Below are 16,378 nucleotides of genomic sequence, written 5' to 3'. Positions count from 1 at the left end.
ATTGTTTAATTTTACAATTTGTTGTAAATATATTTTCTTCTATAGTGGATTTAGATTATGTTGAAGTTGGTGAAAGATCAACCCCATAGCTCCCAAGAATCATCTGCATGCAAACACTTGTCACAGAAAAAGAGAAGCAAAAGCTATAGATGCTGGAATTCCTAGATCCATAGATGAGACATTCTTGATAAAAAAAGAGAGAATGTTATTATCAAGAGTGAATGAATAAATTACAAAGAGAGATCAATCCTTATAAAGGAGAGGAAAACCCTAATAGGTAACTAACCTAGGTTGCATAATAATAATTAATAAAAGAATTAATTATTATATGGCTCAAAGTTTAGCTTAAGTAAACTAGAGATAATAAGAGACTTAATAGTTAAATCAAAATGATTTAATTAATAAGAAAATATCTTATTATTCTAACACTCCACCTTAATATAAACTTAGAGAGTAGCTAAAAACCTAGAAAGTACTGTTGAAAGAAGAATTGGGTCCCGACAACAAGGCTTGATGAGGTACCCAAGCACAAATGAATCTATGAAAAGAGGAGAAATAGAGAAAACTACATGGGAAAAATTCTACTCCAAAAAGAAATGAAAACAATGCTAAAAAGAACTACTGAAATATTAAAGAAGCCTCCAAACTAGGGAATGTCCCAGAAGATAGGAACAAAAGATGATCATGAAGAACAACTCTGAAGCATGAAGCTGCAAACACCGCCAAACTATTGATCTAAAGAACCGCCACTATATAGAACATGATTAGGTAGAGAAAACTAAGTCTGAAGAGTTGATCAATCTAAGATGGAAGGTGTCTTCATGACCTCTGACAATAGGAATGAAAAAATGTCTATATGGCAAATGATCCATCTCACCAAAATGCATAGGTATCCAACCACTGCAATCGCCTAGTACATAGGATCAAATACTGAATACATAGCTCACTCCATCAAACCAAAAAAGCAATAAAACCAACACAACCCCCCTATAATGCTGAGAGGTAAGACATGAACACTGAAACTGAATGTAATATCTCTTGTAGAAAGAAGAATTAGGAACATCAAGAGTGCAAAAGAAGTACAAAGACTTATAGTGGCACATGTCATCAACACATCATGAGGCTAATATCATGGAAGGAACACTCACTTGACAAAGGAAGATGATGAATATGGCCAACATGAAACCCCCAAGGCACTTTATAATGTAGTGCGACTACAACAAAACACAAAGATGTGCAAGATCCCAAAATGCATTAGAGGTACACTTTATCTTATTGCATTTGTAAAAATACTACAAAAGGATGTTAACAAAGATCAAAAGAGACATAAGGCTGATACAAGAGATAGTAGAACCCATGAAAAATCATCGTAAGACACAAAATTGATCTTTGGACCTTAAACGACCAATATATCTAGCAAAATGCAAAACAAAAAAAAAAACTAAATGGGATGTGCTTGGAGTGGAATTTGGAAAATAAAATATCTCAAAATATGTCTCCCAGAGTGTCAAATAAAACTTATGACTTTGACTGCATAAACCAACAACAAAACAACATCAAAAGTCCAAATAAATTGCACCATCACGATGGGTTCTAATACTATGTTGAAGTTGATGAAAGATCAACCCCACAACTCCTAAGAATCACCTACATGCAAACACCTGTCACATAAATAGAGAAGAAAAAGCTATGGAGGCTGAAATTCCCACATCCATAGATGAGGCATTCTTGATGAGCAAAAAAGAGATTGTTATTATCAAAAGTGAATGAATAGATTACAAAGAGAGATCAATCCTTATAAAAGAGATCAAAATCGTAACAGGTAACTAACCTAGGTTTCATAATAATAATTAATAAAATAATTAATTATTATATGCATGAAGTTTAGGTTAAGCAAACTAGAGATAATAAGTGACTTAATAATTAAATCAAAATGATTTAATTTTTAAGGCAATATCTTATTACTATAACAGATTCTACCACTTTGTTGGATAAGTTATGTAGTTTCAATGAAGTCTCTTTTTGAAGGATCTCCTTAGCTAACCCAAGAAATTTATTGTTTCTTCTTCTGCAATAGAAGCTTGAGCAAGAAGAACATTAGCCACGTAGGGTATCATAAAGATTTTGTAGAGCTATATTATGGGATAGGTTTCCTCAAGACTTACAGGTTCACATTTCTTTGGCTTTGTGTCTAATTTTGACATTTTTTGCTATTGATAAGTAGGTTGTGATTTAAAAAAATAACCAACATTTAAATAATGTTTGTATTGTCTACTAATTAGTGTAATTTGAATTTGGGTTTTGTTACAAATTGTTAAACATGCTCGCCTTTGTCAAGATCTTGAAGAAGTTTGATAAGCTGGTATAAAACAAATTTTCATCAAATAAATTTTACTTGAAAATGCTTTCTTAAATTCCTCAAGGGAGAGAAATGACCAAAAAAGTTAGACCATTTGATCATAAAATATTGCTACTAATGCATATGAATGCTTGCCTCTAATCATTGGTATGTAATTTTGTGCATTATTTGTATTTATTGTTCAACTTCATGGACTTTGATGAGTATCCTATATGTTATCATGAGTCATGACCATTTGAATGTGATCTAATTGTAGAGGCAACATTTATTTTTATTGAGATCTTTGATCCTATTGTCTCTGGTACAAAATGTAGTCATACTTTTGTCATTTTTACTATGATCTACCAACCTTGATTTGTGGTCTTCGTTGATAGTCATAAAAGTTTCTATTAATATGTAGTGTCTAATAATTTTTTTTATTGTACTTGTCACCGCTATCATAGGACACATGCATTATTATTGCAAGGAGATCAAGTGATTCTTGCATAAACCAGTACTTGTATGTAGGTGACTAGAGTGCCCTAAATCCTTGTGTAGCTTCAACTTATGCATCCTAAACTTGGGCTAAATTAGCATGCATGGTTAGTATTAAAGTATGACATGTAACCATACTTAGGGTGTCACTACTATCCCACCTCTTTGTAAGTGACATAAATTGATTTATATATCCCCTCTGATAAACTCACCAAGCTCCTAACAACCAAATCCTTGACCAAGCCAATTATTCATTTAGATAATGTACCACATTCATATTATTGTATTACATTCTATGAGAATGGGATTACAATTGTCACTTTGAATAATTGTACAAGGTGTCACAAATACTAGAAAATTACACTTGATTCATAGGATATGCACTTTTATAGTTTTCTCTTTAACTAAATCAATATTATTACTTATTGGGATTGGCATTGCAACATTCAACATCAAATCATAAGCAATGAATGGTGCCCTCGAGCATTGTATTAGGACATATCAATATTCAAGTAAGAGGCGTGTGCTTATAACATTTCAAAAGAACATGTATTTCATTTGTTTTCATTCTAATGCATGAAATGAGTTTCATTGGCCTTGTTAGATCACATTGAAAACTTCTTGCATGAAACCTTTCCCATTATTGTTCAAGCTTATTTTAATGCTCCCCCCAACATCCTCATTAATGACTTGCATGTTGGATCATCTTATGACATAACACCTTAATGAAAATTTTAATTAAAAAATTACATTAATTTTTTAAAAATATTTTTATTAACAAAGTGATGAATCATCTCAATATGCATTTCAAAGTCTCTTATCTCCAACATAAGGAATTTGAAGACAATAGTTTCATACTCTAAATCTTTACTCCCAAGTAACAAATACGATGACTTGTAGTACTTTATACATTTGTTTGCAATGCATAATAAACACATGTTAATGACCTTACAAGTGCTAGTTGCACAGTTTAATGATTGGCAAACAAGGGTATATCCTATCAAATTGAGAAGATGAATAATTGGTTGCTAAGACATTTTGTGCACTTGGAATGCTCACTTCAAATAAACTATTTCAGTAGGCCTTGTCAATGGAGCATATGAGATATTTATTGCTATCGTCTATGAATGTCATAAGAAACAATTATACCTTCTATCAATTGTTATTGTCATATTTGAATATTATGTGGTTCCTCCTTGAGATATAGATGACCCATACTTTTGATCGATAATTTTGATTGCATGTGTTAGTTGTCACCAACTTCTACGTGAGATGCAATGAGATTTGAGAGATTATAAATACCAAAGTCTTACTTAAAGCTATTAGATTTCCTCAATCCATAGGAATGCTTGAAGTTTCCAGATTTGAATGTGTGAACAATTATTTCATCATCAACATTTCAAATCACACTTTTTAACCATGACATTACCTATAATCTTCGAACTATTCACTCAAATTAAAGTTATGATAAATTGGATGTTTTTGGAAGCAGATGATTGCACCAATTGTTCAAATCACACTTTGGCTTAAAACAATTTCCAAAAAAGGGTCAATACCTTTGAATCATTTTATTGAAGCGAACATTCCTTTTATATAAATAATCATGCCCTATTTTTGGAGTAACATTGGATCATTCATGAATGATATTTAGAGAAATAACACATAATGATAAATACTTATAATGGATGGCATGCTGAGATTATACATATATAATAAATAACTACTTATGATGATGAAATTTGTCTTGCTCACCTCGATGGATTGAGTCTTGATGACCTTGAAGAGTATGAATCCTTGTGTAGCTTCTACGTATGCATCCTAAACTTATTATTAAAGTTAGATGTATAACTATACTTAGGGTGTCACTACTATCCCACCTCCTTGTGAGTGACATAAATTGATTTATATATCCCCTCTGGTCAACATACCTAGCTCCTAACAACCAAAGCCTTGACCAAGCCAATGTATTATTTAGGGCCCGTTTGTTTGTCGACATTGGAATAGAAAATTAGAATGGAAAATTAGAATAGGAATAGAAATGTGGAATGAGAATGGAAAAAAACAATCCCATTCTTGTTTGGTTAACCTGGCATTTGATTGGGAATATGTTACTCCCTTGTTTGGTTGTACAAAAATGGAATAGGAATAAGGTGAAGTTTTGTATTTTTAAAAATAGATCTAATAAAAAAATGTTTTAATTTTTTTTTTAAATTTAAAAAATTAAATTAATTTTTTAATAAAAAAATTTAAGCCAAAAAAATAAAAATAAAAAATCAGATTGGGAATAGGAACGACCCATTCCAATAACAACTATTTTTTGGAATGAACGTATGCTCATTTTAGGAGAAAAATTGGAATATGTTTGCCTATTCCCTATTTCGATTTGGGGTACTAAACAGAGAATACATTTCCTATTCTTATTTTCCTATTCCTATTCCAGCAAACAAATATAACAAACCACATTCATAGTATTGTATTACATTTTATGAGAATGAGATTACAATCATCACTTTGAATAATTGTACAAGGTATCATAAATAATAGCAAATTACACTTGATTCATAGGATATGCACTTTTATAGTTTTGCTCATCTAACCAAATCAAGATTATTACTGAAGATAGGAGATTTTCACAATCCATGAAGTATGCTATTGTCTTTCTGGATCAAGATTGTGACGAAATTTTTAACCATCAATGTTTTAGATCATACTCCATGATTCATCATCAGAATGAAAGAATGTCATTCAACATCAAAACATAAACAATCGATGGTGCCCTTGACCATTGTATTAAAACATATAAATATAAATATTCAAGTGAGAGGCATGCACTTCTAACATTTGAAAAGAACACGAATTTCATTATCTTTCTTCTAATCTACGAAATGGGTTTCATTAGCGTTGTTAGATCACATTGAAAACTTCTTGTATGAAACCTTTCCTGTCAAGCTTATTTTTGCACTCCCTCCAACATCCTCACGGATAACATGTCCTCCAACATCCTCACGGATAACATGTAGTTGGATCATCCTATGACATAACGCCTTAATGAGCCTTTAAATTTTTTTTTTTTTACATTATTATATTGATCTTTTACCAACAAAGTGATGAATCATCTCATACACATTTCAAAACATTCTCTCCAACATAAGAAACTCAAAATCTTTCCTCGTGGAGTTGTAGTACTTAATACATTTGTTTGGAACTTTGGAGTACATAATAAATATATGTGAATGTCCTTATTGATGCTAATTGCTTAGTGTAATGCCGGACAAAGAAAGATGAACAACTGGTTGCTTGGACATTCGTATGCACTCGGAATGATGTTTTAGGAAGTCTTGTCAGTGGAACATCTGAAATATTTATTGCTATTGTCTTGTCTAGTTATAACTTATATTACTTGTTATTATTGTCATTTTTGAAAATTATGTTGTTGCTTCTTGAAATATAAATGTTCCACACCTTCTTCCCGGGACTATTAAGAACTCCACCCATTAATGCCATTAATCCATTCCCCATTACGCTATACTCCCGCATTAATGCCATTGCCCTTGAACTAACACCTGTCTCCACTGGCCCCATCGTATGAGTTTCAGCTCGACATCTGGAGTATGCATCGCTCATGTATTGTACGGGGTTTTACATGCGAGTAGAAGTAGCCTTTGTCTGCGCCGATCTTACACTACTTTCCTGAGGCATTGTTCTGGACGAGATTGAAGAGCGACCACTGCAGGAAACGCAAAATGTGAGAGATTTATTTGTATTTCTATGTTTCACCGTGCGCTATTTTAATTCGAACCCTTTCTTTACGATACAATTTCGCTGTTAACCCTCAATTGCCTTTTATCTGTTTCTCTGGGGAAATTTTGCTGTTAACCCTTTCTTTAATCCAAATTCTTTTCTTATGAAATGGGCGAATTTCCCTTTTAAGTGGACGTCGATTCACATGCTCTTTTAATTAGGGATTTTACTCATCTAACGGAGAAATTGTTTTGTGTTTAATCAGTATTTATTATTTGTCTCAGTTTTGAGATGCTCTTCGTTCAAAAATAAGTAGTAAATTTGTGTATAATTCTTCTTTCAAATTTAGGTTTTTTTTCAACATAGAAAGAGCCACAATTATAAACTTTTTTTTTTTGGGGCGTTGTTAGGGTTATGGTCGTGCTGCTTAGAATAGGAGCTCTGGAAGAGTACGGCTGGCGCAGCCCTCCTGAGTGGCAGGTAAGGATTTCTTGTGAATCCTTACTTAGGCTATGAAGTTTGACAGTATTTGAACAAATTGATCTCTTTTGCCATTCATAATTCGCATGATGCATTTATTCTATTTATTTTCTCAATATAGTTCATGACTCGAATCAGAGTAAATTCTATTAATGTACTTGATTTCAGAATAAGGGCGAAACAAACGAAATTTTCTTTTACCCAGGGGTCGTTAATTTCTAAAAGTTGTCAAAAATAAAATAGAATTGCTTAATATTGGAATATATATTTCATAATGTATAATATTACTGTTGCTTTTATCGTGCTGCCCAATACCATCCTCAATGGCAAGAAACCAGAAATGGCATCACTTTTTTTTAAAACAATCTTTTATCAGTAACTAAACACCTTGTTATATTTCTGACACCGGGGAAAACAACTTTCAGGAGTTAGCACAATTCTTAACCTCGTGCCTGGAGACAGATTCTAACTGACATCCAATATTTTCATTAAGGGGCTGCAAAAATCGTCTCTCGAGCTCAAGAATCTAGTAGCTCTAAAACCCCAATACTTTTAGATCTACTACTAATTTATTGTGAATAGATTTGAGGAGCAGCTATAGAGAGATTGGCTTTGGTTCATCTCATTTGAAAAAGAAATTCTGCTTTGGTAGGGTTATGTGATACTCCTAATTCTCCCCATTATTTTCTCATCGGCTTTGTTGATAGCATGCCACAGTTTGTGTAGAATCTTTAAGTAAGCCACTTCTCCATATGTTATCGGAGAGGTTAATTGTGGCGTTTGTAAATGTATGCAGGCCTGGAATTTGACGGCCGCCCTTGCCTGTCATAGGGTTTTTTAATGTCAGTTAATTTTTTTTCATCATCGCCAATTTTTTGTTGTAAAATAATTTAATAGATCATTTTAAATTTAAATATTTTGTAAATTAGAAAATAATAAATATTAATTATTTAGTAATATAAGCAAAATTTCTATTAAGTTGTGATTATAAATTAGTAATATATACAAAATTCTCAAATAAAATAAGCAAGCATGTATTTCCTTTTAGAGATTTTTAATTCTTGTAATACCTAATATTGTAAATTACTAAAAATAAGTTTTTAAAACTCATTATATTCTATATCAAAAAGATTCTAAATTAATATTATCATACAATCATTAAAATAGAAACATTACTAAACAGAAACAAGAAACAAAAAAAATAGAAACACATAATATAGAAAAATATATATTTATCATACATATTAGAAAATCACATTTGTGTATGTTATTAAATAAAATACTAAGTTTCCGATAACAAACAAATACTGACAGTTCTGAAAAACTTTAGCCTATCAATTCATATGGTGTTACAATTTTTCAGCCTGTCATATACAGTTCAGAAGTACAAAAGACCAATAATGGCCAATAATGGCCAATACGGCCATCAAATTTCAGGCCTATAAGTATATACATGTATGTATGTATGTAAGCATGTATGTGTGTGCATGTACGTAAGCATATGTGTGTGCATGTATGTAAGCATATATGTGTGCATGTGTTTGTGCATGCATATATGTGTGTACATGTGGGCATGTGTGCATGCATATATGTCTATGCATGTATAGATGGACGTGTGAATGCATATATGTATATATGGATGTGTGAATGCATATATGTATATGTATGTATGCATACATATGTACTTGTAATTATATGTATATCATGTTTAGCAAAATGCCTCAAAGAAATGGATATATATGGGCGAACATGCATTCACAACACACAGCTATGTGATTAATTACTATTTTGTTGAAATTAATTATTATTATTAATATTATTATTATGTTAAGTTCGATTAGACTCGAACCCTAGACCTTCCACCTGAGAGGCTCACAAGTTAACATGGTGTCATAGGCTCTTGCTTTTCTCATTTAAAAAAATAAAATTAGCAAATGATTTCAAAATAGCAAGTCAATTTATGTTTTCTTTTAGAAAATCCAAATTTGAGTTTAGTTTTCTTAAATTGATTGACTTTTAGTTTAGTTTTCATAATTTGTTTAGTTCTCTTACTTTATTTGTACTATATTTTTCATCTTATTTTCCTATTTTTTTAGATGATAATTTTTTTAGTCTATTTTTTTTTTTTTATTTAAATTGAAAATTACTTATAATTTAATTTATTATTAAACACCTATCGTTACAAGCACAAAAATGTTCAACTGCTAGTTTTCATAATTAATTATTACAATAAATGGTACATTTTGGGTGCTGTGTGGATGTGGCTGCATGCGAGTATAATAGACTGTCTCCTCTTTACACTACTTTTTCCCGATTCATTGTTTTGGGCGAGATTGTTGAGGCTGGTATTGATTGGGAGAGCAAGCACCACAGGAAACACAAACTGTGAGGGCTATATTTGTATTTTTATGTATCGCTGTTTCAGTGTTCAAACCCTTTCTTTGCAACACAATTTAGCTGTTAACCCAGGTTGATGAGGCAGGTAATGATAGGGAGAGCAAGCACCGCAGGAAACACAAACTGTGAGGGATATATTTGTATTTCCATGTATTGCTGTTTGAATGTTTGCTATTTTAATTTTTAATTCAAACCCTTCCTTTGCCACACAATTTAGCTGCTAACTCTCCATTGCCTTTTATAGGTTTCACTAAAGGAATTTTTTCTGTTAACCCTATCTTTAATGCAAACCCCTTCCTTATGACACGGAAATTTTGCCTGTTAAGTGGATTTTGGTTCACATGCTATATTCAACTAGGGGTTTTAGTTTTCAGTTATAATGCATGTGACAGAGACATTCGGAATTTGCATCATGCATTTATCCTATTTATTTTCTCAATACTGTATATGACTTCAATCTTAGTGAATTCTATTTATGCACTTGATTTCAGAATAAGTTGAAATGGTGAATCAAACTATAATTCTTCTAACCAGCAGACGTTAATATCTAAAATTAGTCAAATATAAATTGAAGTTGCTTGGTAAATTCAGGCAGCCACAACTTTCACATGTATACAGCTTATTAATATTTTTAAGTGTCATAGGATTACCGTTTTATAAAGGATAATGGATTTGCACATCCAATAAAGTATAATGGATTTTGTCAGACATAGTTGCAATTGCTATGGTAGAAATGCTCACAAAATGGACCCACAGACAAGGCATGTGTGATGTGAGCTGTCTGAGAGAGTGCTTGAAAGGAATGTGGTCATGGCATGTCATGGCATAACTGTGATGAACCTCCTTATAGCAATATCGTGAGAATGCTCGAAATAACAGAATACAAAGTGATAGCAGAACTCAGAATGAATCTACTGATCGCAGGCCACTTCGAGGGGGTAACCTCCTTTGAGCAAGCTCAATACAATAAATTCGTCCGTGCCCATCAAGGGCCTCAACCTATTCTTATATACTGAGTACGATCTAGAAAAGTAATACTACCTATGCATGTGGGATAATAAAATATACTCACGGGACGACTTACAAAGCATATGCGTCCAACAACACTACTCTAACAAAATAAACAGAAGGAACACACAGGTTCCTAACATCCCCTCTCCCTTAGAAAAAAGCTTTGTCCTCAAAGCTTAAGGTGTGGAAATTGTTGTTGAATCTGAAGAAGGGGTTCCCAGGTAGCATCCTCTGGTTGCATGCCATGCCACTGAATCAAGACCTCAGAGATGGAGCGAGAGCGAAGCTGGCGAGTGCGCTGGTCAATGATTGCCACCGGCTCCAGGATAATGGATCCTTCCGTATCCATTTCAGGGAGAGTAGTTTGTGCTCTGACAGTGGTACCCAGAACTTTCTTTAGACAAGAAACATGAAAGACTGGATGAATGTGTTGGAGATCGGCAGGAGTGCTAGAGACTGCTGATGGCTGCATCTGAATGGAATGGAGCTGAGCGATGACACCATGTGAATTCTTCTTAAGAAGTTTTTCCATACGGTGTGAACTGATGATGCTGAGAGACCCTGGTTGTAAGCCTTTCAAAGTGTGTTGGTGCCCCTCGGCTGAAAACTGCATCCAAAGTTCAGCAAAATCCCAGAGAATGGGGCCAAGAGTGCGTAACCATTGGGCACCCAAAACCACATCACAGCCACCTAAGGGTAAGGCAAACATGTCAGAGCGCATGTTATAATCTCCAATAGAGAGACGCACATTGCGACATTTCCCTTTACAAGGTAAAGTGCCCCCATTGGCAATCATGACTTCAAAGCTAGAGCAGGGATGGATAAAGCAATCAGCCTGTTTGGCTATTCGTGGATCAATGAAGTTATGAGTGCTACCAGAATCAATGAGTATAGTAAGAGGGATCTTCTTGAAGAAACCCTGGACCCGCATGGTTTGTGGAGTAGTGACTCCTGCCAAAGCATGGACAGATATCTCTGGTGGAGCTTCTGGTGAAGGAGGTTCAGGCTGGTGAGGCTCAACCTCATCATCCACTGTTTCCTGAGCATCTACATATTCTTCCAGTTCCGGTGGAGAATCCACATCCAAGAGATAGAGCTTTTGCTGAACACATCTATGGCCCCGAGACCATTTCTCATCACAATTATAACAAAGCCCTTTGTCTCGCCTGACTCGCATCTCTGTTTCAGACAAGTGCTCGATCGGAGTAGTTCTGGGAGCTGGTATGACTGGAGGGTTGTGAGAACCTGTATTTCTGAATGGAACAAAAGTAGATCTGGAGCGTTGTAGAGCACTAATCTTGTCTTCCGCTAACTTAGCCAACCCAAGGGCTTCCATCATTGTAGTAGGTCGAAACATTTTGACTTCTGAGCGAAGTGCATCCTTCAGACCACTGACAAAACAACTACGGAAGAATTCATCAGACAAGCCCTCTGTGTAATTAGCTAATTTTTCAAACTCTGTCTGGTATTCTCTTACAGTGCCTGTTTGACGTAGTTTAGTGAGTGCTCCTGTGAAATCATCAAAGGAACTAGGGCCAAAGCGCTCCAAAATGAGGGTGCACAATTCTCTCCACGTTGGGCCTACATTAGCCTTGATGTACCAACGGAACCATTGAAGAGCTTCATGTTCCAAATGAAAAGATGCAAGGGGGACTTTGTGGTTATCCAAAGTATTATGCAAGCTGAAATATTGCTCTGCCCTATAGATCCATCCAGTCGGATCAGAACCATCGAAGCGTGGAAAATCAAGCTTTGGTCCACGGAAATTGCCAGAAGAGGACCCAGTATCTCCTGAATGGTTTCGGCTCATGGCTGACTGCTGAAAGTTAAGACCGAGAATTTTGTCATCCAGATCTTGAAGTTTGGTTTTGAGGGATGCCATTTCTTCTTCCATGATTTTTGCTCCTGTACGCGTAACAACCATAAAGCAAGGTTTTTTTTTTTTTTAATTTTTAATTTTTTTATTTATTTATTTTTTTTTATTTGTTGGAATGGGTAGAAGATGAGAAACAAAAACTTTTTTAGTTACGGCAAACTTGGATTTGGGTAAAACTCAGATAGGAAATGGGTGTTCGACGGGTGGTGGGAGACTATCTAGGGACAAGGGAAACAGAAAAATGAGGGTTTCAAGGGTAGGGAGGCGAAATGAGGCGAACAGTCCAAGAGGGATAAGGGAGCAAAATGAGGAATTGAATCTTGTGGCTCAGTTTGGTGGCGATTGGATGAGAGGTGAAAAAGATAGGGCAAACCCTAAAATTAGATAAATGAGGGATTTAGGACTTTGATATGTAAAATTTGGGGTTGGGTCGCCAAGGAAGGAAGTATGCGAAATGATATTGCAGACGTTCTGCGGAAGTATGAGCAGAAACAGAAAGCAAACAAGGAAGCTACGACTAAAAAACAGAAAAAATTTTACTCTTTTTTTTTTTTTTTTTTTTGTTCTTTTTATTTGAACAGTCGACTTAGAAAAATTCACTCACAGACAGAACAACTGAAAAGAGTTATTGCAATAACAAGAGATATGAGAAGTGAGAGGAACCTGAAGGCCACGACAGAAAAAAAAATTTGATGTAATTTCCACCCAGCGAGCCCAAGAGAGTGCTCTGATACCAGATGTGATGAACCTCCTTATAGCAATATCGTGAGAATGCTCGAAATAACAGAATACAAAGTGATAGCAGAACTCAGAATGAATCTACTGATCGCAGGCCACTTCGAGGGGGTAACCTCCTTTGAGCAAGCTCAATACAATAAATTCGTTCGTGCCCATCAAGGGCCTCAACCTATTCTTATATACTGAGTACGATCTAGAAAAGTAATACTACCTATGCATGTGGGATAATAAAATATACTCACGGGACGACTTACAAAGCATATGCGTCCAACAACACTACTCTAACAAAATAAACAGAAGGAACACACAGGTTCCTAACAATAACCTATTCAACGAAGAGTACATTGAGCAATTGGGTGGACTCATCATCATCCTACACAAGCAACGAACATTGTTACTTAAGTCTGCTTGAGTTGTCTTGCTGTCCCATAGGCTATTTTTAGCCTCGTGGACGTTAAAATTTTATCTATCTATCTATCAATTAGATTTGTTGAGAGTATTTATATGTTTAAGTTGCAACTGCCCTGGTAGACATGTATGCAAAAGGTGTAATCATAGGCAAGGCATGTGAACTGTTCTACAGAAGGCAATGTCTATACAGGGATCAGGGTACATCACTAACCAATATTTTTAGTTAATCAAAATAGAATATAGAATATAGCAGTACTTTTATTTTTGAAACTCTCGTTTTACCAAGGATCAGAATTATTAATTGATTTAAAAATACAGAAAAATAAAAATAGTACTATTAAATATTATTTTTTAATTATTTAAAAAATTTGTGCAATGGTGTATCTTGATCTCTGCATAGTTGTTGCCTTTACAGATTGACTGAAAGAATGTGGTTTCATGACAAGTCATGACTGTAGGATACACAAACTAGATTTGTTGAAAATATAGGCACACAGAGACATGTATCGACACCTGTGCATGCACATATGCGTGTATCTATTTTTCAAGGTTGCACGTGGACGGTGTACTTGGGTACTTAGGGTATGGGTATGGCTATTTTTCAAAATAGGCGACGGGTTACTTTACTTGGGCATGTCTGACTTTTAAAAAAACATAATTTAATATTAATAGAAAATCTGAAAATATAAGTCATGACAAAAGTTTTTCAAAACAAGAACATTGATATAGTTTGCAAAAGTAATGTATTATTTTCAGTTTGAGATTTGCAATATGTTTGTAATTATAATATTAATATATGATAAATGTTTAGATGCATAACAAAGAAGGCAGACTTTAAACATGAACAAGAAGATCATAAATCATATAACAATGACATATATTAAATTTAGAAGAATTGTTTGTTAAACTAAATGAAAAGACACTGCCTTGGCCAACAAGCAAGAGCAAGAACAAGAATAAACTAATCTTAGATAGGGAGAAAGAATAAACTGGCTCCGCTTCATATGCTTGTTACTTTGGGATTGAGTGAGCAAATTTCATGTAATTTAATGCAGCTTAGATAGGTTGTATGACAATTTATTGTTGCTTTTAATTCTAGGAATTAAGTAATTGCTTCCATAAATTGATAGGGTTTCAAAGAATTTGAGAGGGATATCAGGCAATCATTACATATCGCAAATGTTAAACTTCTGACTTAAACAGTGATAAAGTTTACTGTTTATCAGTATCGTATTAAAGTTCCAAACTGATTACGTATTGACTTAAGCTTGATAAACAACACGCTGATTTGAAAAAAAAAACTGAAATAAAATCAGAAATATTAATCAAGGTTCTTAGCTATGATGCTCTCCACTTAGTACTTGGTACTTGGGGTATGTGTACTTGGTACTTGGGTACTCATACCCATGCAAACTAGATATATTTATATTGGAGAAAATTGTTAATTCTGTAACTTGTTAGCATATTGATCTGATCGATCTGATCTGATGTGGCATGATAAGTAAAGAAGTAAGTCTTTGCTTTGTTCCCTTTATAAGATCGGCGTTTATCCTTAGGGTTTTGGTTTAAGACTAAACTAAACTTCATTGTTTATGGTTGTGATTAAACTTAATTATTCTTAGAAAGTCGCCGACTTCTAGAGGTTAGGCAAATAACTTTGGAAGAGACATGTCCTTTCTAAGACCATGTCCCTTGATTCATATACTTATAGAGGGTAATGATGAAGTCTAAGAGTACACAAGAACAAAGACAAGTCTGCTCTCTAGTCATTACTGCCCACATACGAATTGCAGAATTATAAAAGACAGAATTCTGATTTACATTTCTAATTCAATTGAAAGCAATACTTTGAAGTTATTCTCAGCAAATCAGAAGGAGAAGAAGAAGATCGAATCTAGTCTATATTCAGTCATAGAAATTGCAGAAACTTTACAAAAATGAGTTGGGAGATCTAAATATTTCACAACCTTTGGCTGCATCTCTATATGTGCTAAAATGGGAGCTTCAGTTTGAGTATGGATGTCCCTCAAAGCATACACGAGTAAGGAAATCTTGATGGATGTTGCAGTTGCCATTTGCCTGGTGGACATGTATGCAAATTGTGGAAGAATACACATGGCATGTATGTGTGTGTGTGTATAAGCCATTTTTAATGGAATGCCTCAAAGAAATGTGGTTTAATAGCATGCCATAATTGTAGGATATGCACAAAATCGATATATATGTTGATGCATGCATGCCTTACACACACATGTATTTATTTAGATTTACATGGTTATGTGTGTTGCATCTATGCATACATATGTGCATGCATGCATACATACATACATAGATATATACATATATGTATGCAGACATATATAGAATGTGTGTTTATAAATTCCACAATCTCTGCCAGCAATCTCAATGCTGCAAGGCCACATATCTGTAAAGTTTCTGCTAAATCCTTATCTCTTAATCAGACTTTTACTCCAGTCTTATATGCTGAGAATGATCTTCGAAGTAGTATGAATATTGATGAAATTAGTGCTTATTATAATGCAGATACAATACTGAATATTTAACCTTTTATTGTGATAGAGAATCTCAGATATAAATTGTAGGATATAAAATGCTTATAGGAGCAGACTGCTGTAACTGTGTCTTCTATAATCTGCATTTACAACCTACTTATATATTCTAAAGGGTATGTCCCTCAAGGGACATACCCTTTAGAAAGGATATAGGGACATACCCTTCCTAACTTGGCATCTATAGGAGAGAGATATATATATATCATTAAATGCCAACATTAGAGAGATATATTACTATTAAGAGGAAGTACGGTCTGTACTGTCAGACCTGTAGGTTTATCTCGGTTAATATTCTTAACAATATCATCGACACTATCT

The 16,378-nt window shown here is 34.1% G+C and overlaps 1 long non-coding RNA gene across 20 annotated transcripts in view; it reads left to right on the top strand.

Annotated features, from left to right (window-relative positions):
* The first annotated feature begins 6,079 nt into the window (after window positions 1-6,079).
* The window catches only part of LOC149566588 (uncharacterized), a 29,204-nt gene continuing 18,905 nt past the window's right edge, over window positions 6,080-16,378 (top strand). For 5 of the 20 annotated variants that reach the window (XR_016362241.1, XR_016362243.1, XR_016362240.1 and 2 more), the window contains exons 1-2: window positions 6,080-6,578; window positions 6,985-7,054. This is a non-coding gene — a long non-coding RNA (uncharacterized LOC149566588). The remainder of the gene's footprint in view (window positions 6,579-6,984; window positions 7,055-16,378) is intronic. The other 15 variants (XR_016362244.1, XR_016362255.1, XR_016362247.1 and 12 more) reach the window with 13 other exon arrangements.

Source organism: Cupressus sempervirens, chromosome 3 (genome assembly GCF_028749045.1).
Source record: "Cupressus sempervirens isolate cs-2001-9-10 chromosome 3, ASM2874904v1, whole genome shotgun sequence".
Lineage (NCBI taxonomy): Eukaryota > Viridiplantae > Streptophyta > Pinopsida > Cupressales > Cupressaceae > Cupressus > Cupressus sempervirens.
Note: the sequence above shows the minus strand (reverse complement) of the source record. Positions and strands in the feature narration are given on the sequence as shown.